This window comes from Microcebus murinus, chromosome 24 (genome assembly GCF_040939455.1).
Source record: "Microcebus murinus isolate Inina chromosome 24, M.murinus_Inina_mat1.0, whole genome shotgun sequence".
Lineage (NCBI taxonomy): Eukaryota > Metazoa > Chordata > Mammalia > Primates > Cheirogaleidae > Microcebus > Microcebus murinus.
In genome coordinates this window covers 5485412-5508234 of record NC_134127.1, presented here as the reverse complement: position 1 = coordinate 5508234, position 22823 = coordinate 5485412, and the positions used below count along the sequence as shown (strand labels likewise).

The window sequence follows — 22823 nt, the reverse complement described above, 5'->3', positions numbered from 1 at the left end:
AGAAAGAATAGCAGCGTGAACTGACAGAAAGATAAAAGGATTTTGCATCAGCCATTTCCCAACATGCTTGGCTGGGACACGAAACCGGGCCACAAACCAAGAGTCTGATTTAGGCAATAGCTAACCACTTGTTATTCTGAGAAAAAGCAGAACTGTCCTCTATGCAATGGACTCCTTTGTTCAGGTGGCCTAATGAAATCCTGGAGCAATGTTGGAACAGAATGGAGGAATAGGACGACTGGGTTAAGAGGAAGCTGGGGGCGGTACATGAAATCTCTTTGAGACTGCTGCTCAAAATGCCGGCCCCGGCCAGCGACATCTGCATTACCTGAGAGTGGACTCTATCGCCGCAGAACTATTGAATTCGAATCAACATTTTTAACAAGATTTATAAATGGTTCACGCATTAAAGTTTAAGAAACAGGCTTTCGAGGAATGTATACATGTGCATATGTGTATATGCAATACATATGTTATATGTGTCATACATGTATGCCATTTTTATACATTCACATATACATATGTATAAATACGTAGATATACACAGATATAAATATAAACACACACATAGTAGTTTCTGGAAATTAAAAAGATCTGCGGGCTTAGTTTTAATAAAAACTACCTCCCCCAGTACTTTGCTATTTGGCCTGTTAACTTCAATTTAAGACCTACAGTGTGTTCCAAACATCTCTAATTAATGATAAAATGCTCAAGCTGAGTACCTTCAAACTGTAAAGGGGTTAAGGGAGGTTGGAGTTCAATGAGGCTGGTGTATTTTTTTTTTTTCCTGCAGGAACAATAACCTATGGCTCAAAACCTAAGTTATTTCTTCCAGGCCCAAGAGACAGAAGAGCTCAAGCTCTGAAAGTAATCTGGCTTCAGCTCCACGGTTTGCACCTTGGGAGCACTGGGAAGTGAGAAGGAAGGGCGGCAGCGAGGAGGAGGAAGGGCCGCTGGGGAGGGGAGGGAGAGAGGGAGAAAGGCCCTAACACTAATTAGGTTTGAAAGACTACAGGACCAGCCCAGCCACCGCGTGCTGAGAAGACAGGAACCCGAGCAGCTGATGCTTAAGTTCAGACTAAACTAGCTGCAAGTCCCCTGGGGACCTCACAAGGTAAACCTGATCGTCCCTGTCATTTACAATCATTATCAGGCAGGCTGCTTCTGTAATTTTACTGGGGAGCCAATTAACAGATCCCTGAAGCTACGGGGAAAATGTCCCAGCCCTCCTCTTGTTTTTGAAAAGGAAAGGCAGGCAGCCTTTGTGCTCTGTCTTCTGACTGTCGCCCCTTCTGCAGGCAGGGAGAGGGATGACTTCATACCATGCCGCGTCTCCTCAGGTCAGGGGAAGGGGCAAAGTCAGTCTTTTCTCTGCCTTAATTTACTCTTTGCTCTAGCAACCCAAATTAGCCTCCAGACCGCCCTGCGAGCCTTGCTTCCTTTTTCCCTGAGGTGTGGAAATGCTGACCAGCTCTTTTACTCTCCTTTGCCTTCAAAACATAACCGGGCGGTATTTCATCTTGCAAGAAAGTGGGGGAAGGCCGGCTCATGCGCTAGGAAGGCAGTAAAATAGGGCTGTCTGTTGCCCAACCCCACGTATTTTTCCCTGCCGCCTTCCTCTCTCTTGCCTTCTCGTCACAAACTTAACAACTAGTCATCTGCATTCACTACTTTATTTTCCACATGTCTGACTCACTGATTTAAACCTCCCCAACCTGGCTGTACACTCCCATTGTTCTACTGAAAATGCTCTTTGTGAGATCATCGATGACACTGACATCACTCGCCGTAGTAGAATATTTAGTGCTAGCCTGAGTTGAGCCCTAGCAGGATTCAGTGCCGTTGCTCTCCTCCTCCATCCTGGAACACTGTCTTCCTTTGGCTCTGTTGACAGAAGAACCTAAGCTCTGTAAAATAATCGAAAGAGGTTTCTTCTAAGCTGAATGTGTGCCACGGTGGCCCCGGGGAAACACGCTTTCAAGGGGTCTTGAGAACACGCACCTGAGGCAGCTGGGTTTCAATCAGTTTTTATATGTTCATGGAGCCAGAATTGCAGGTAAAACAACAAATCAACACGTGGAAGGCACACAGTGGTTTGGCCCCAAAAGGCGGGACGTCTCAAAGCTGGGGCCTACAAGTCATAGGTGGGTTTCAGGGATTCTTTAGTTGGTAATTGATTGAAAGAGTTAAGCTTTGTCTAAAGGACTGGAGTCAGTAGCAAGGAATGCTTGAGCTAAGACAGGGCTCTACTAGGATGCTTAAGTCAAGGTAGCAGGGTCTTCTATCTGTCTTGTGATGTTACATGGAACCAAGTTAGGAAGCAATCCACATTATACTGGGTTAATAAAACCTGAAACCTGTTTAGTGTGATCTTATCATTTGTAGGCATAACTCACCTTTCCAAGTCAGTCATCTTGGAAAGGAATTTGGGCAGAAGAAAAAGAGTCGGAGTTTGGTCCTCAACTTCCATGATATAATAATCTTCCAGTTTTCCCATCACTTCTCTGGCTTTGCATTTTCACATCACCTTTGACTCTGCTTGTCCACAGCACAGTTGGGTATCGTGTCACTCCAACCTTGATTACGGCCCTCTCATTACTAGCACAGATAAGTAAAAAGACCCGGACGGCAGCTAACTGAAACTAAAAGGACAAGGACTACTTGCCTCAAGCCATTATTTTCATGCAAGAATGTGGACCTGGTGTTCTAATTTTTTTTTTTAAGAGAAGCTGGGAATTCTGAATTTTATATAAAAAACATTATCCTTCTTAATTTTTGTTTTTATCTCAGTTAATAGCTGTAGCAGACCAACTCTCACTCCAAGAACAAAAAAAATGTAAAACTGGATGAAATTTCTTTAAAGTATCTTTTTGAAGTAATCAGAGAGCAACGAAGTCAGCAGGAACTTGAAAGGCTAAGATCCAAGAGAAAAGAACAACTTTGAGGCGAGCTCACCATTCTCTCCCCTGCTTTTTCCTGAAAGCGTTTGCCAATTAGTAAGCAGTGCCCGACAAGAGATCAAACCCAATTGCAAGGCTTAGAGCTTCCAGCAGTCTCCTGGGCCTGGGAGGAAAAAAAAGAAAACAACTGGAGTTGAGGGCTAGAAAGGTAGCCAGTATTGAGGGAACTAAGTTCTGGAGAAAAGAGATCTGGAAAACAGTGAGCATGATTTTCTGTGCTCTTTTTTTTTTTTTTTCCTTGAGGAATTTATTTACTCCTAATATTTTCAGCACGAGAGGCTGAGAATGTAAAAGGAAAGCATCAGCCAAAAAGCTGCAAAGCTAAGTGGAGATTTCACCCCTCTCCATAGTACTGGGGAGGCAAAAATGGGCCTTCAGGTCTTGGCAAGGAGAACGGTTCTGAGAAAACCACTCTTGCTTTCAGCGAAGATTCTCGAAAGGCGCTATCTACTTTTAGAGCTACTTCAAGCTAGGAATGGAACAGTGCTCATGACAACCGAAACTCAGCTCCAACGCCTCTCGTTCTCTGACTGTATTAAGGGGGTCCGTCGATCCCTGATATAAATGCCTATAGGTAACAACAGCAAAAACGATCAATCCTCTCTGCCGGAAGTTAACATTATTCAAAGTTTCTACACTCTTTATATACAATGTCAAGCACTCAGTAAAAACGGTTGAAGTCAATCTTACTTCTGCTTTAATTTACTCTTGTCTCCAGCAACCTGACTTTGCCTCCGATAGACTGGAAGCCTTTTTTCCTTCTCTCTGAGATAATGCTGACCATCTCTTTTACTCCTTGTTGCCTCCAAGAAATAAATAAGGAAATAATTATCGTGAATGATAGCAACAGACAAAAAAAAAAAAAGAAAAGAAAACAACAGAGACACGAGGAAGGCAGTGGAGATGGCCCACAGATAATCTAAATATAATATATAAGACATAGACTTTAAAGTGACTCTGATTACCACGTTCAAAAAATTGGATGACAAGATGAAGTAGTTTATTATCAGAGAATGATGATTTCTCGAAAAATTGTTTTAAAATTACAAGAATTAAAATTATAAACGTAAATGATGGGTTTAATAGCTGTTGGATAAAGAAGAAGGTAAAATTAGTGAATTAGAAAATAGGTTAGTAAAAAAAAAAAAAATGCATTGAAGCATGGAGGAAAAAAAGAAAATGACCCATATGTATAAGAGACATGGTGATCATGTCTAAAATGTAACTGGAGTCCCAGAAAGACAGGAAAGAGAAAAAATGTGGGATAGAAATATTTTTGGAAATACTGACCAAGAATTACTCTAACTTGAAGACCTCAACCCATACATTCAAGAATCTCTTTGAACCCTAAGCATAGAAAAATGTAAAGAATTCCTACACAAATCATAGTACATTTTCTTCATATTAAACTAAAATAGAAGCTCTTAAAGGCATCCAAAGAAAAGGCATTTCAAGAGAAAAAGGACCTTTAGATAGCTACAATAAAATCTCTAGCTGACTCTTTCATTGAACCAATGTAAGTCTTAGGACAGTGGATAGTGCATTTAAAGATATGGAAAAGAGGGGAAAACTAACCACTTAGCATTCTGTGCCCAGTGAAAATATCCTGCATAAATAAAGGCAAAATACAAATACTACCAGGTATATAGAAAGTGAGAGAATTTAATCACCTTTAGACTTATATTAAAAGAAATAATAAAAGGAATTCTTTAATCAAAAGAAGAGATCATAAGTAGGAGGACTCTTGAGAAAAAAGAACAAAGCTGGAGGCATCACACTTCCTGAGTCCTTTTGCTATTTGGTGTCCTTTGTGGTTTTATGTAAATTTTAGGATTTTTTTTTATTTTTGTAAAGAATACTACTGAGATTCTGATAGTAATTGCTTTGGATTTGTAGGTCATTTTGAGTAGTAGGTCCACTTTAACAATATTAGTTCTTCTAATCCATGGACATGGGATGTCTTTCCATTTATTTGTATCTTCTTTAATTGATTTCATCAATGTTCTGTAATTTTAAGGTACAAGACTTTCACCTTCTTGGTTAAGTTTATTGCTAAGTGTTTTAGGTCTTTTTGCTAATATTGTAAATGAGATTGTTTTCTTAATTTCCTTTTCGTTATTAGTGTATAGAAATGCAACTTATTTTTGTATGTAGATTTCATATCCTGCAACTTTACTGAATTCACTTATTAGTTTTAACAGGTTTCTTTGTGAAGTTTTTTTGATTTTCTACATGTAAGATCCTGTGATCTGCAAACAGAAATAACTTTATTTCTTCCTTTTCAGTTTGGATGACTTTTATTTTTTGCCTATTTTTCTGGCTTGTACTTTCAGTACTATGTTGAACAGAAACGGTGAGATTGAGTATCCATGACTTGTTTGGGATCTTAGAGGAAATGCTTTCAGTTTCTCACCATTGAGTATAATGTCAGCTCTAGGTTTTTCTTATAAAGCCTTTTTGTGTTGAGGTAATTTTTCTTCTATTTCAAGTTTGTTGAGATTTTCATTTATCATAAAAAACTCATACAAGAGTGTTGGATTTTACCAAATGCTTTTTCTGCATCTTTTGAGATGATCTTGTGATTTCTTGAGTCCTTTGTTCTGTTAATATGATATATAACATTAATTGATTCGTGTACATTGAACCCAGGGATAAATCCCACTTCATCATGGTATATGATCATTTTAATGTGCTGTTAAATTTAGTTTGCTGGTATTATGTTGAGTATTTTTGTTTATGCATTCATCAGAGATATTGTCTTATAGTTTTCTTTTCTTGTAGCATCTTTGGCTCTGGTATCAGAGGAATGATGACCTCAAAAAATGAGTTTAGAAGTGTTCTGTCCTCTTCAATTCTTTGGAAGCAGTTGGGAAGAACTGGTGTTAATTCTTCTTTAAATATTTACAAGAATTCAACAGTGAAGCTATCCAGTCCCAGGCTTATTGTTGCTGTTGTTGTTGTTATTGTTGGAAAGTTTTTGATTACTGATTAATTCTCCCCACTAGTTATGGGTCTTTCAGATTTTCTATTTCTTTATAATTCAGTCTTATTGAGTTGCAAGTTTCTAGGGATTTATCCATTTGTTCTAGTTTATCTGCACCATATCATCTTACTTCTCAAAATGTTCTCTTACAATAATTTTCCTTCTCTCATAATTGCTTAAAAAATAGCAATTATCTGGTAATAAACTCTTGTAGTTTTTTTATATCTCAATAAACATATTTCATCATCATTATTGAAAAAAATGTTCTTAATCATACTTTGTTAATAGTTATTTTCAATACAAAGGCCACGAACCTTAATAGTTTAACAATTCTCCTGAGTGGTCAATTGATTTTATGCATGGATTTTAGCTGTGTTGGTGCTAGCATCTGCTATAAGTGAAAAGCCTCCAAACAAAGATATCAGTTGACTTGGAGTCAGGTGATGGGATCTTGAGTCCAACTAGAACAATGCTAAATAGAGCAATGATTAAAATATGCTTTTACTCAGTGATTACTCTATTGGAAAGTGGAAATAGAGTGTACAGATATTTGAGAACTGGCAATACTTGTTGTGAGGCAATCCTTATTCTCATAAAATACAAAGCAAGCAGCTACTATCTCAGCTGTCTGAATTTCTGAAATTTTATTGTCCTGGATCCCAAAATACCCATAAAATAAGTTCTACTTTGATAGTACAGCTATAAAATGAATAAGTCAATAAATCCCAGGCTTTTCCTGAGGGGGCATCCATGATCATTGTCTTCTGAGAACTCCTTCTTCATTTCACGTTCATGACACCTCACCTTCATGGTTTCCCTCCTTTCCCATGGTCACCCTTTGCCAGGTCTATTGGATAGATTCCATTGCCTACTCCCTAGTGTTGGAATGTTCCAGAGCTCAGACCAAGGCTTCCTCCTCTTCTCCATGTTTATTAACTCATTTGGTGTTGTCATCTAAGCTAATGATTTTAAATAACTCCTAAATACAGATAACCCTAAGATTTATCTCTCCAGCCCTTACATCTCCCCTGAATTCTATGTATCTACTAACTTCAACACCATATCTGATAGCATATGAAATTTAACACGACCAAGAGAGAACGACTCATTCCACCATTACCTTGGCCTCAGTCCTCTTCTCTCTATTATTTTACATCTTGGTTAACTCTACCCTCATCTACTCAATTGCTCAGGTAAAAGGCGAAAGGTCATCTTCCTTCCTTTCCTCCTTATGTAATCCATTAGCAGGTTCTGTCACTTCTTCCTCTAAAACATATTCTGGTTCTGTCTATTCATTGCCTCTCTACTAATTGCTATCATTCAGTTCACTCTATTCACCACTGCAAGACTGGACACTTTTCCCGGCTTGCTAGCAGGTTTTGTTTTGAGTAGTTTGTTTTATTAATAAGTGAGATTTTGTAAAAGACTCATCTGTCCCATTTGCTACCATGGTCTTGATGGTGAGAATATTATTTCACACATATTAGATGTTGACTAGATATTAGTTGAATGAATGAACGAGTGCAAAGTTTCATACCAAAAGAACATTTTTTGTAGTTTTACAAGATATCACTTAGCCAATTCACAAATAAACTTATAAACTCTTTGTCAGAATGTGCATCCTGAAGTTTCATACCACTAAAGACGTGAACAAAAGGAGTTCGGAATAATAGCAGTTCATTATTTTGTGGCTACCAAAGATACTCAGTGTTTGGGCACCTTCACGCATGGGATTCTGATTCTTCAAGACTCACAGGAGACCTTTCTAGCCTGCTGCCAAGGAATGAGTACTCCAAGAAGAATTGTTCTTTTGAAAATATTTTTCGGTAAGTATGTTATTCAATGTGTTTAGAGAAGACTATGAAAAGTTCCACAGTTAATAGAATCTTCTACTTTTAAGTTATTCCAACATTTCCTATATCTTCTTCTCATTGCATTATCATTATATTATTGCCTTTTAACAATCCCAAAACCAAATGACATAATCCAACCCCATTAGAAAAACCATTGTCTCCTTATAGGGGTGATAAAAATATGAGTGCCATTCATGTGTGAAATGCAAGCTGAAGAAAAGCAGTAGGTTTTACAGGCAGAGAGGCCCTCTGGGCTCCAGTTTTGACTCTATTGGTTGGTGGGGCATGAATTTGGGGAAATGGCTTACCCTTTCCTAATCTCATTTCCCCAGCTGAGAAAATCTGCCAATAATGCCTCCCTTGCAAGGTGCTTATAGGTGTAGCCATAGTCTACCTGGGGCGGTAAAGTGTACATCCCATGCCTGGAGCTACTTGATTCTTGACAACTTGTCTGCATCTTTGCTCCAAGGGCTCTATTTTGGTCATTGTCAAACAGCTGTCACTGATTAGTATGACCAGTGCCAGCGGCAGGGCTACCTCGTCCCCTGATCCAGACAACTTGGGAAATATGAGAAATAAGGGACACGACCTGAAACAGTCGTGAGAAGCCTCACTCATCAAATTGCAGGTAGCCACCCAACCCACGCTGACTGCAGTCGCAGGGGAGATGATTAACAAACACTTCAGAATGGATGAATAAATGAAGAGGGATGTTTTTCTTCATCAATTATCCGCAAGGTGAGTCTAGCTGTATTTTTCACTGCTTTGCTGTACTTCACAGGTAAGAAGCTCTGGCACTTGCCTGATCGTACACAGGGAACACCGCCCTGCGTAGGAGGGGCTGGGAAGCAAGAAGGGGCAGGAGCTACCGGGGGGGGGGGCATTTTGAGTTAGGGGCGAGCAGAGATTTGATTCCGAACAGAAAATCTTTACTGGGTCAAGGCTGCTTTTGCATAATTCTATTATCACCAAGAAGAGGAGCAATAATCACATTAGGTGTGTGCTGGACTGCCCGGGGTGGCTCGCCTTACCTTGCTTTTTGAAGTCATACAGGTTTAAGTGCTTTGTGTGAGTGAGTGGTTGCCAGGCGCCTGATCAATAAGGCGGGTGCTGCCAGAGCAAAGCAGGGAGGTTTTTGATGTTGACAGTGACATACATTCTTGTGCAGAAAGGAGTAATCCATTTGGTCACAGTTATTAAAAAAAAAAAAAAAGGAAACAGTTATAGGTGCGTTGCTTTGGGGAACAGAGGCAGCACCCTCTGGGAGGGTTGTCCCCAGGAGAGCAGGTGCCGGGGCATCAGGGCGTTGGTGGGCCAGCCCAGGAGCTCGGGCCGCCCTCCTTTTTGTACCATCTGGCAAGCCCGTAGCTCTTGCTTCTAAGCTCTGTGCATTGCACCTGCGTGTCCTGCGTATGCAAAACTGGGCATTGGCACAAGCAGCCGCTTGGTGTTACTGAGGCCATTGGCTCCACCTCATCGTCTGCTTACAGAGCCCGGGCATCTCATTAGTTTGCACCGAGTCTCTGCCCGGCGTCTCCTCTTCCTGAAGTCCAACGCAGCCCACAGCAAGGCCGGTGGTCATCCAGGCCGGGTTGGTCCGAAGCCTCCCCTACACTGGACCAGAGGTGGTCAGGGAAGCCCTGGAGCTTCCATCTTTCCAGACCACAGCTCTTGTTCCCTGTCCTTAGACTAGGTACCTCTTGCAATAGGGCCCAAGTGAAAGGATCAAGGAAGAAAGCTGTCGATCTTTTTAAGGACATGCACATTCTTTATCTTTGAACTGTGTTGGCTTTGTAACCAAATGTCCCCATTTCCAACGCTCCATTCTACCTCAGCCTCCGCGAATGATGCCAGGCGTGGCACAAGATGCTATCATAAAACCGTGAAGAGGAAAAAAAAAACATCTCCCCTCAAGTAGCTGCCAGCTCGAGCAACTGGAGAAGCAGTGTGTGAATGAAATCATGATAAAAAGCAGAGGCGGCCATGCACAGAGCTTAAAAGCAAAAGCTATGGAAATAGCTTTCTTATTTTCCTCCAAATTCCACATTTCCCATTTGTTCACTGGGCACCCTTAGCGACTTAGTCCCTTCGGTACCTCAGTTTCTGTTGCTTCATACAACTGTAAGGAGGATGAAATGAGATTGTACAGGTGATACTCAGCATGGTTCGGGCAGTTGGTAAATTCTCCGCAAATGTTAATGCTTCAAATAATAATCGCTACGGATTCTGCAGATGCACAGAGAAGAGACCAGTCGACGGTAATGAAGAGGATGGGAAAGACACGCTTCCTGTGAGTGGACCTTGCAAGATGATAACGGTGTGGTTTGCGTCACTAGAATTGCATTTTAAAGCAGTTTGCTGTGCACCGATCTCTGTGTTAAGTACGTTACAGACATTGTCACCTTTATTTACACGACAACCATAAAAATAAACTAAATGCCCTTATCCCCATTTTACAGATGAACTTAAGTAAGTATAGTCTTGTTAAAACTGATGATCTATGAACAACAACAAAAAGAAACTGTGTTTTTACACACACACACACACACACACACACACACACACACACACTAGAATATTATTCAGCCATAAAAAGGAGAAAATCCTGCCATTTGCAATAAGGATCAACCTGGAGGAGATTGTGCTAAATGAAATAAACCAGACAAAGAATGACAAACACACTTTATGATCTCACATATCTGGAATCTAAAAAAGTGGAACTCACAGAAACAGAGAGTAGAGTCGTAGTTATTAGGAGCTTGGGGGTGGGAGAAGTGGGGAGGTGTTGGTCAAAGGGCATGAACTTTTAGTTGTAAGAGGAACAGGTTCAGGGGATCTAAGGTACAGTATGGGTGGTGATGGATGTGTTAATTAATTTGAGAGTAATAATCATGATGTGTATGTATATTAAATAATCACATGGTATGCCTTGAATGTATACAGTCTTTGTCAATTAAATATTTTTAAAAATAATCTAGTTCGGAAGATAAAAGCTAAGAGAGTCCAACTGTGCCCTTATGCAGAGAACACAGACTTGCCAGATATGTGTGAAGCAAAACCGAACTTTATTATCAACTCTCACCTCCCTGGGTCCTGCGAGAAGGAAGGGGAGTTCCCCAGAGCTGATGGGTGTTTGCTGTCACCACGGCAGGCAGGACCCTGTGCTTGCCGACCACAGAGGTTCAGGGTGTCCGCTGAGAAGGAAGTTGGGGTCCACCTCTCCTGATCACAAGAGGGAGGAACAGGACAGACCGGAGTACAGTCCCGTTATTAAACACGTGCACACATGTGTCCAGAGGCCAGCGTACCGATTCTACGGGGCCAACGGAAGTCTCGGCATGGCTCTCACTGAGAGCAGCCAGGTGTTCTCAGGCTGGGCACATTTATGCAGATAACCAACAAATCCTCTCAAATCACATGGCATTTGCAGCGAAGCTACTGAACGATCACAGCCTTGCATCCTCTTCCTTAGATCATAGGGCCGACAGGCTTCAACTCATTTAGGCAAGAGTTTGGTGAACAAAGGGAAAAAGCCCCACTGAAAAGGTAACCTTTGCTTAGAGGGCCCAGGTAACTGCAGAGATTTTCCTTTGTTCTATAAATTTTCAAACTGTTTCCCAGTTGCATAAGGGAATCTTGTATTCAAGTTAGTACTTATAGCAGCTGCAGGAAAAATATGTAGCACATGCAGCCACTCTAGCTCCTCACGTCCACGGCAGACATTACTAATTGATCACAGCGCTCTTGTTCCCTGAGCCTGGAGGCGATTTAATCGCCCTTCGCTGCAGCCCTCTAGGCAGCCATTAACAATCGATCAGAGTTTCTGCGAGTTAAAACCTGTTTGCCATCCCTGGCTCGTGAGGAAGCCTCGCATGTCACAGATGAAGGTAGAGTCTTCCTGATTGAGGGCAGGGGTGGTCCAGAAGGTGGGGACAGTGGTGTTGTGCCGAAGCAATCCTGTGACGCTGCTATCTTGGTAGCTTGGAGTTGGCCACAGTGGGAGAATCTATGCCATGAAAACCAGCAAATTCTACAAATAAAGGTTTTGCGGGTTTTGTCCTTATTTTTTGAGAGCTGGTTGTTAAACCTTGGCCAGCACAATACTGGATGAAGGGCAGAGGGCAGAAAGAGGGGCGTCTACGATTCAAAGCCCTTAATCACCCTCTCTGCCCACCCCTCACTGTGGCCATTCCAGTAGCCCTGCAGAACTTCTCCTCTGTAGGATGACAGCTCCTGCAGCCTGTGCCCGGCCACACAAGGTTTAGAGCGTGCTTTTGCTTAAGGTCTGATTTGTGTTCTACACAGGCAACCCTAGCTGCAACGTGTCGGATAAACTGAAAGGCGGTGGAATCTGAAATAATATCAGAGGCAAGGAAATGAGATGGGAATATGATCGCCCTCGTCCTAATAAAAGACGACGAGAACTCAGTCCTGTCCCGAACTAAGACAGGAACAGCAGGCATGGAGAAGAGGGCGGGACAACTGTGACAGAAGTGAGGGAAATGGAGTTGATAGGACTGATTGATTGACCAGTGTCAGGGTGAGAAAAAGCAAAACCATCCAAGTTTCCAGTGATGTTGCTGTTCACCAAGTCAGAGCATGCAAAAGGATTAGCAGGTTTTGGTGGAAATTTTATGACTCAGGTTTACTTGTTTATTATTTTAGAGGCAGGGTCTTACTCTGTCACCCAGGGTGAGTACAGTGGCACCTTCATGGCTCACTGCATCCTCAAATTCCTGGGTTCAAGCAATCCTCCCTCCTCAGACTCTCAGAGCGCTGGGATTATAGGTGTGAACCAGGGCGCCTTGTGCCTTGTGGCTGTCAGAATATTGTTGGGGCCTTTTGCCAGAGTAGTATCTGTGGGGCACAGGGACAGAAGGGACCGAAATGCAGGTATGTGAAGAACAAGAGGCGGAGGGTGGACAGAACAGAGAACAAGTCGAGAAGCAAGACATATAAGCTTGGAAGGTAAGAAAAGGATGGGAGGTGCAGGGTGAGGGGACGACTTTATTTTTTAAGGTGAACACCAGGCTTGATGGTAATTTGATGCTGTGAAGAAGGAGCCAGTGGGATGGAGGTGCCGACCGGGGAAAGGCCCTCGCAGGTGCAGTAAGAGCCTGGGGCACGGCGGCTTCGCTGGTCATGGGCACAGGTCGAGGGAAAGACAGTAAACAAGAGAAATAACAGCTCTTCCTGCAAGAACATGAGGAGGGGTGAGAATACAAATATGGATAGTTCTTTAATTGCTGGGAGTTGAGGGAGCTTAAATCTGACAATCTCAGTTTTGTCTTGAAGTTTGAAAAGTTTAAGAAGAGTGGTAAAGTTTGAACTAAGCACTATGGGGTATAGGAGAGCACATACCAATCTTTTATTTTTATTTATTTATTTATTTATTTTTTGAGACAGAGATCCTCATTCTGTCACCCAGGCTAGAGTGCCGTGGTGTCAGCCTAGCTCACAGCAACCTCAAACTCCTGGGCTCAAGCGATTCTCCTGCCTCAGCCTCCCGAGTAGCTGGGACTACAGGCATGAGCCACCATGCCCAGCTAATTTTTTCTGTATATTTTTACTTGGCCAATTAATTTCTTTGTATTTATAGTAGAGACGGGGGTGTCGCTCTTGCTCAGGCTGGTTTCGAACTCCTGAGCTTGAGCGATCCTCCCGTCTCGGCCTCCCAGAGTGCTAGGATTGCAGGCGTGAGCCACCGCGCCCGGCCTATAACACTCATTTTAAACCTACATTACGTTTTAAGGGTTTACAATACATGATTCTATGGTGCTGTCATGTTTTGTCTATTTTGTGCCCCCCTGAGTAGCAGTAGGGTCACAGTCATGGTAGCAGTACTCACACAACATCACTGCTGCTCTTTTGCCTACCCACCTTTCTATCTATCTAGCAATAACCGTGGCAGGGTAGGGGCTGAGCTTCCAGCCCAGCAGAGCACCGGAAATACAACGAGTAATTAACAAATATCTGTTGAAGGGATGAAAGGTTGAGTAAATGAGTAGACGTCTGCAGTAGTCCAGTCTCCCCACCAAACTGTTGACTCCAAGTTGGGGATTGTGTGCTAAATTTGGCCGGATTACTCAGTATACTCAGTCCCTAAGAGCAGCATGGTCAAGATGCATGAATTGAGCCACGTAAAGACGAAAGCACTGATAATGCAAATCAGGGAGTGCATCTCAAGACGATGAGATGAGACAAGGGAGGCATGGAACTCATAACCAGCTAAACTGGGAGAAGGAAATACAACTCTCTTCCTCCCCCCCCCGACAGCTTCCTGTTACTGTGATTATATTTTTGAAGGTTCAGACATTGAACATCTATCTCAGTGCCTGGTGCTTTCCATTTGCAAGCGGAATGGGCAGGCCATGCCGAGGGATTACCAGGGTCCCTCACCCAACCTATTCTCTGGCTCCTTGGACCTTAATCCCCGTGATCTACAGACTAAAGCCCAGATAAAGCAGCCAATTAGTGTCAGCTGTTTTCCCGCTTTGTGGCTTCCTGGTTCTAAAATCCTGCTGCCAATGGCCAGCCCTTCTGAGCGGTGAGAGAGAGAGAGAGAGAGAAAGAAACCTTTCAGGCAGGCGGCTCCTCTCTGCCCTGCTCTGAAATGTCCCATTGCAAATGATAGTGGCAGGGAAATGTCTTAATAGAGCGTGTTGTTTAGCATAATTGATGTTCCGATGCAGCATTGGTGAAAACAAGCCCCGTTAATTGGTCTCTCAACCTACATTAGCGCCTGCGTTGCAGCCAATTAGGCGGGGCCAGGGGGGCGTCCGCCTGGCCATCAGAGACCCCCACGCTGAGGCGGGAAGGGGCAACAGGGAGGGAGCGGAGCTGGCATAAATGACCTCGATGAGCCGCGTGTGCAGGTGCACGGTGGCTGGAGCCATCTGTCCCTTTAGGAGCGCGAGACCCTCAGCAACCAATCCCAGAGGTGAAAAAGAGGAAGGGTGATGTTCAGGAAAGGGAAATCCAGACTCCCCCCCCCCCAACCTCCTCCAAGGGATGAAGCACTAGAAGAATCTTTGAAGATCGCAGAGTTGAAGGATCTAAACCTCACACTGGTCCTACGGCAATATTTCTAATGAACTAAGAGCTCGTCTCTGCTCTCTGAGCCTCGGTGTTATTGCTGGCACCCTGGAAATGGAAAGGAGGAATATGCCTCAAGGAGACACGGTTACGCCTTGCTGCTCAAAGTGAGGTCCTCGGACCAGCAGCGCCACCGCCGAGCGGCAGAGGGTCAGGATGCAGACCTCAGGCCCACTCCTGACCTGCTGATTCGGAATCTGCATTTGAACAAGAAGCCCCCACTTTAATGCACCCATTAAAGTCTGAGAAGCCGTGCTCTAGGCCGGGGGTCAGCAAACACCTTCCTTTGGAGCGCAGCGCTGCCCATTCGTTTTCCTATCCACCGCGGCTGCTTTCTCACTGCAGTAGCAGAGCTGAGTAGTTGCAACAGAGGCCTACTGGCCCACGAGCCTTAGGTATCTCCTCTCTGGCTCTGGGTTTTACAGGACGAGTTTGCCAACCCCTAATTCCAGGCCCCATTGGCAGGGATGGCAGAAATCTCTGCAACGCGCCCATGTGACAAGCATTTCTGTGACCCTAAGAGGGCAGGCCAGTATCGGATTATTTTATTTGTTGTTTAAATATTGTCACGGATGTTATGAATGTGGAGAGTGATGTCTGTTAGGTGACAATGATCTCAACTTCTAGGGGCTCAGAAGTCGATACAAATGTCGGGGAAAGTTGGCAAGAACTCTGAACTTCCTTCTACCATGACTGCATCAGATGGTTTGCAGAACCCTCTCCTCTCTCACACAGAGGATTAAAACAAATCATAAACTGACATTTGTTATAAAATAATCACTGACCTTCCATATTGTACCCTTGAGAGCATATTGATCGAGTGACTAGCAGTATTAACTTTTTCCCAAAAATACTAAGAGATTGCTTTGACTTTATTGCTAAAGTTCGGGCATAATTTTACACCCAATCAATTATCCAAATAAACCATTTCTCCTGTCTTGTTTTTCACAGTGTGGAATGTTAGAGAGACATGGACCCTCTTAAAAACAGATTTGAGCCTGGTGCAATAATAATGTTCGCCCATAGTCCCCCACTACTCAGGAGGCTGAGGCAGGAGGATCGCTTGAGCTCAGGAGTTCAAGGCTGGAATGTGCTGTGCTTGCACCTGTGAATAGCCACTGCACTCCAGCCTGGGCAACATAGCAAGACCCCATCTCTAAAAAAAAAAAAGTTTGGTTGCCCTGATGTGTATATATATATATATATATATATATATATATATATATATATATATATAAAGCAAAAGGATTGTTGAAAATATGCATTTCTTAGGGGGGAGGGGGGAAAGGGCATTTATTGAAACCTTAAAATTTGTACCCCCATAATATGCCGAAATAAAAAAAAAAAAAGCTTGACTCCGCAGTGACTAATGGCGAGGAAGAGACCTGCTAAACCAACATTTCTGAAATTGCTGAAATATTTTGATAGGAGTTCCTGGCTTGGAGCTTCTAGACCTGCACTTACAAGAATATTAAAGAAGCACCTCACTGTGTTTTCAAAACCCCTGGAGTTTGTCCAAGCCCTTGCAACCCAAGCCTGTTTCCATCCCTCTGTCTCGCACATGCACGCCCATACCCACACCCACACGCCACCAACAAAAGCCGGGCTGCAGCCTCAGACTCCAGACGCATGCATCAATCATAATTGCAGCACCGCCAGCAGTCATGTAACTGTTTAAAGACCTCAACAGCCTTCTGGCACTTAAAGGAAAAAAAAAAAAAAAAACCATCTAATTAATCACAGGTGAAACAGCTTGGACTATCTCCAAAAGCCCCTGAATTTACTGCCAAGCTTTGATGCTAATTTTCTTTGTAAGTAACCCCCTAAAGAAATTTACGATTAGGTAATTAAAGTAATGAATAAAGAGATACTTAGGTGGAGGGAAATGAGGATAGGGAAAAAAGTCTACATTTCCATTCTGCAATAAACACATCTGGGCATGCATCATTTGTGAACCCCAACTTAAAGGTCCCTGAGTGGCTTTCTCCCAAAGAATATTTTAAAAATCAATATTTGAAAGACCAAAATGAGGCTTTTAAATGAAGTTAGGAGCGGGTCATTCTGCTAGGGCCTGTTAAGGGAAGGAATCTGTCTTCTGCCAGATACTTAATTCTCGACTTAAAAAAAAAAAAAAATTAAGGCCATAGCTTGTACCCTATGGGAAGGTTAGTAGCGGTTTCTCCCTGAGAGCTGATTGGCTGGCATCACTGTGTTTGGTTGAGAGATCTCATCTTCCTCATGTCCCTGCTGGGATGGATTCTAGATTTCTGGTTTTAATTGGCTGGGAAGAAATTGTTCCGGTCTTTTGTCCTTAAAAGTGGAAGTGTTCAGAAGAGGGCTTTGGATTTTATTATTCCGGCCCTGATCCTTCCCTGTGTCTCTGACTCTTAATATTAGAACATTGTAGAAATGGAGGCCATTAGTTACCTGGTTACTTTAGGTTACAGAATTAAACAGAAATACCCTGCGTTTAAATAATGAATCAAACAAGTTTCTGCTGAACTGCCAAGTGCCTAGAGCTTCGACTCTTGCTGAAAAATCCTTGTACCCCCTATTTTTCTGTCTTCATAGATATGGTGTAATGAGCATAATGCTTTTTTAATAATTCAGAATCCTGAATTTTTTATTGAAGAGCTCTTTGCTCTGATTTATGTCTACCCTTCAAGATAGTTTACATGCTTTTTGCAAAAAAAATGATCAGAGCAGGTCTCTTTCCCATGTCTAGCAGAGGAAGAGTGCTTATTATTTATTATTGCTTGTTGGTGCCCTGGTTTATGTAAAGAAGGTACAAGAGATGGCACTAAATAAACAACTACTCAAAAACACATTCTGAAAATTTATTTATTTTTATTAAGCTACCATATGAACTTAAGTGTTTAGTTTTTTTTTCCCTCCTGAAAGAGGAAGAGTGAACATAACAGGTTGAGAATTATGGCTGGGAAGTGGGGTCTGAGATGTCACAGTCTTAAGTTTCACTTCTGAGCGGAGCGCACGGCACGGAGGCTCAGAGAGGCACGATGATCCGGCAACGACACACAGCTTCCTAATGGGTGGTGAAGGTTACGCGCTGGAAAGCCAGGTGGGTCTGCATTTCAAAGTGCTTCTGCTGCTCACCAGCTGTGGACCTTGAGAAGTGAAATGCCCCCTGAGTTTCTTTTTCTGACCCACAGAATGAAAACAGCAATATTCTTTTTTTTTTTTTTTTTTTTTTTTTTTGAGACACAGTCTCACTTTTGTTGCCCAGGCTAGAGTGAGTGCCGTGGCGTCAGCCTAGCTCACAGCAACCTCAAACTCCTGGGCTCAAGTGATCCTCTTGTCTCAGCCTCCCGAGTAGCTGGGACTACAGGCATGCACCACCATGCCCGGCTAGTTTTTTGTATATATACTTTCAGTTGGTCAATTAATTTCTTTCTATTTTTAGTAGAGACGGGGTCTCGCTCAGGCTGGTTTCGAACTCACGAAACCTCAAACAATCCGCCCGCCTCGGCCTCCCAGAGTGCTAGGGTTACAGGCGTGAGCCACCGCGCCCGGCAAAACAGCAATATTCTTCAGCTATAGCAAAGATTAAAATGAGCTAATATATGAGGAAGACGCTCAGCATCATGCCTGGGACATGAGAAACACTAACAAACGCTCCGCTCTTATTCGTTTCGTTTGTTATTTATTTTAAAGGGCCTTGCGTTTCACTGCATTTTATTTTTTATTTAATGGATTCGCTTTCATTATTTACAATTCCTCACTGCCTTCCCAGGAGGGGTGGGGCCATGGTCAAAAGTGGCCCTTGGGTGGCTCAGAGGCGAGGGATGTCACTGTTCGTGTTTGCAGAAACTGGACCAGAGCTCAGTTGTGTGGTGTTGAGTGTTCCATCTTCTTCTTAGCCAATGCAGCACACGAGAGATTTGAAACTTGTTTCTAACTGAGGAATGAAAGATCCTGTCCCCAGAGAAAGTAATGTTGAGGACACAGGCGAGCCTCAGCAGAGAGGTACCGAGGTGGCCGTCATTTGGGGATTCAGGCACGTCCCGGGTCCTCCCGGCTCGGCCACAGTTGAAGGCCACCCTCCATGCAGCCCCGTCCCTCTGTTCTACTTCCCGGTCCCACGAGCCTCAGGGCCTGGCTTGCCTCCTCTGCCTTCATCTGAAAGGCCAGAGAAGCCTTGCAGGATCCTGCCAAATAGGAATTAAAAATGACAAAACAGCTGATTAGATCTGAGGTGACAAGAATGAGAAATAAAAGCCATTAGAGCCCATTTGCAACGTGCCCTCAGCGAGTCAAGTTTCAAGGTGTTCCTTGGAAGATTATTAATGGCATGACAGTGTTTTCTGTGCCGGAATCTGAAGCCTGCAATAATGAGGGTGTACACACACTGCATTCTAGATGGTAAGAGGAGCCTGCCCTCATTTATTTAGGTTTGCGGGTTTGAAGAGACACCCTGATTCCGCTGCCAGGGTGAGGACCCTCGTGAGCACCCAGCACTCGGAGGGACAGATTTCCACAATAAACAATTTACTTCCATAGCAGGGGTCGCCAGCTTTGACCCCGGGGCTAAACCTGGCCTGTAGCTTAATTTTGCACAGCCAAGGAGCAAAGACTGTTTTTGGTTTTTTTTTTTTAACATTTTAAAATGGCTTTTAAAAACTCAAAAGAAGACTATGTTGTGACACATGGAAATGTTATGAAATTCAACAGCCAATATCCGTAAATAAAGTTTTATGGGAATCTAGTCTCATTCATTTGTTTACATATTGTCCCTGGCTGCTTTTGAGGCTACAATGGCAGCTTTGAGTGTTTGTGACAGAGATGGTGGGCTTAGAAATCCTAAATTATTTACCCATCTGGACCTTTACAGAAAAATGTTGCCAACCCCCACCGTATATCCCAGCCAAACTACTGACATCTCTTTTGCAAAAACAAAAGTAGTCACAACTTAGGAAAAATACTATAAAGGCTTCTTCTATCAGAAGCCTATAGCCTCGGTTTAGACTCACAGCAATTTAAACACGGCTGCCCAGTAATACACTTGCAATACCTAAAAGAAGCAAGTTCCAGGCTTTTAAAGAAGACACTGGGGTTAGAATCCAGCTGGCCATTCAGACTCGAGGGAAGCCAGCAGCTCCAAAAGGCAATGTAAACATCTTATTCTTCTGGAAGTCATCACAGGCTATGCGTCAGGAATCTCCTATAGTTGGTTTCCTTACATTTCGCCTTCCCTGGTGAACGATAAGTGAGAGCCCAGAGAAGACATGCATCCTAATTATTTTATATCCATGTCTGAATCACCATGCATTCCTCTCTCATTCCCATGCTTAGACTTGTTTTTTAACAAGGTTTATTAAAGAGGGATTTTACTCCTTTCTACGTAATTTCCACCACCACCACCACCCCCAAATAAAAATAGCTGTGGCCCTCAACTGACACTACCATTTGTGTCCAAAATACTTGTTATTCTAGAGTATCAGATTGCTTACGATGTCATCTTCCAATAAGTTTGTTATTGTCGTCCCTTTTTCCAATTGGTTTTCATAAATCAGAGCCAACGTGGTGATGTCAAGATGAAAGAAGAAGTTGCTGTTGTTCAGATTAGAGAAAAGATGAAGGTTGATGATGAAGGGCTGCAGTCACATCAGCCTGAGACCCCCCGCCACAATCTCCTCGGAGCCAGTCGTGAAATTGCTCAAAGAAATTGTTCAAAGATACGCTCCGAGGAGGAGCAGGTGCCAGTGACCAGCAGGCATACCATCTAGTAGGATGAAAACACGTGTGCAAATAATGCAGAGAAGTATGTGTCAAAGAGCAGGAACTCGAGACAGACAAGGGGACTTGCAGGGGAAGGAGCACACCCCTGGGCAACTTAACAAAAGAGGTGGGATTGGAATTGAGTGAAAAAGAGAGGTCAAAAATTAATGGAGTTTTTGAGGTAAAAAAACACCCTTAAATATCAGGTTATTGACTGCGGTCCCCAACTCCCATGCTGCAGCCCATTACTGGGCCATGGCCTGTTAGGATATGATGCCTTAGTTTGGTATTGCTGCTGTAACAAAACACTTTAGACTGGGTAATTTATAAATAACAGAAGTTTATTGCTCACAGTTCTAGAGGCTGGGAAGTCCAAGATCAAGGTGCTGGCAGATTTGGGGTCTGGTGAAGGCCCGTTCTTCATAGCACTTTCCTATGGCATCTTCCCTTAGTGAAAAGGCAAAAAGGATGGAAAGAATGAACTAGCCCCCTCAAGCCCTGGTATAAGCCACTAATCCCATCCCTGAGGGTGAATCCTTCACAGTCTCCTAGATTCCCCACCTCTTAATATTCTGAATACTGCAGATGACTGAATCTTAATATACGAATTTGGGGGGGACACATTCAGGCCATAGCAAATGAGTTGGTCACAGAGCCGGGCTCTTGACTTCTTAATTGAATGTTCTTTCAAAAGAATGAAGAGTAGACAAAGAACCTTTAGCCAGTGCCGCAGTTGCTAGAGGTAGGGACTTTTGCAGCTTGTGGTTTTTACAACATAAATACCACTTAGGTAGACCTATCTTTGGTGAGGCAGAGGGAGAAAAATAATAGGGATTTTTTGAATCCTGCTTTTGTATAAGAAGAGATAAAATATGGACAATCTTGCCTCTTGAGTAATAGGACCAAAATACCGTAGTTGCATTTTAGTGGCTTCCGGCAGGATAAATAATCATTAGACTAAATTGTGGGGTGCAGGTCACATGTCACCCCAAAGAATCCTGAGCTAAATGCCCAAGCTGATCACAGAAATGATGACTTTTCTTCCTCTTCAATCCTTGAAAGTCCTTTCTCATAGGCCTTTGCAGTATTTCTCTCTCTCTCTCTCTTTTTTTTTTTTTGGATAGTGTAGAATCTCTTACCTATGGATACTGAAGTCTTTTTAAATCAAATCTGGAAGAAAAAAACCTTATTTTGGATGGTGACCTCAAAGAGGTAGATGGGAGGGAACGTGTGGGGTTAATTTAAATAACTTCAAAGGATCTTTCTGTTTTCTCTGGGTTTTTCTCTTTTTAAAATGCATCCCTGAGCTATAAGCAGGTGCAGTCACATCCAACTGGGCAGGAATTGTGAGATACTCAAGTTAATGGTCCTGCAAAAAAGTAGGGCATAGAGAAATCTGACGGAAACAGTGTCTGAAAGCAGGCGCCATGACATAACAGCCATTTCACAAATAATGTCGCAGCCACTTGAGAGCATCGCAAGAAAGCAGAGACCTTATGGGCAAGAGGCTCTGCTTTATGCGTTGCCCTCTGAGCCTCCCTCTGGGGGTTGCCAAGAGTTAAAATATTGAAGGTTGCAATTTCATGTGGACCAGGTCCCTGCCCTTAGGTGATCCGTGCGGCTTTGCGTATGCCGTCAAGCTCCCGTCCTTTGAGAAATGCAGAGGACAGTTAATGTCAGTGGGTTATGCCCAGTGCTTCAGGGTAAATTCTCTAATAATTGAGACCCCTGCCGTCCCCTCCCACCTGGTCATCCAGCTAATAGAAGGGCAGCCTTTGAGACTCGGCAGTGAACCTGTCGTTCTGCTCATTGCCTTCCAAATAGCTGGAATGAATCTACCAAGAGGCATGAGACCACCTCCAGCCCAGAAAACGTCCACAGGGAAAGGGAGGTGAGAACAATTGCTCCGTTTAGGCGTGAATGTGTATTTCTGTATATAGAAGGCAGGACACTCCTCCTCCATCCCGCGGCCATGCATGTATACATGTTGAGTCGCGTAGCTACCCTTTTGGGGAGGACCAAAGAGAAACGCTCATTGGCAGTGCGCTGTTGTTAGAATACAAGCCCCTTTAACTAGAACAGAGTTTGTTCCCCTGGAGACTCAGGAGAGGGAAAGGTGTCTGCCAGCTCCACCCAGAAATGTCATCGGGTTTGAACTTGCCTTTCTCCTGTCCTCTGACTCCGACAGTCACAGAG

The 22823-nt window shown here is 43.2% G+C and overlaps 1 long non-coding RNA gene across 1 annotated transcript; it reads left to right on the top strand.

Annotated features, from left to right (window-relative positions):
* The first annotated feature begins 1808 nt into the window (after positions 1-1808).
* LOC105870417 (uncharacterized) lies at positions 1809-10218 on the top strand. Its single transcript, XR_001153621.2, has 4 exons — positions 1809-2056; positions 7556-7769; positions 8425-8534; positions 10029-10218. It is a non-coding gene; the product is annotated as an uncharacterized LOC105870417 (long non-coding RNA).
* Positions 10219-22823: the final 12605 nt, after the last annotated feature.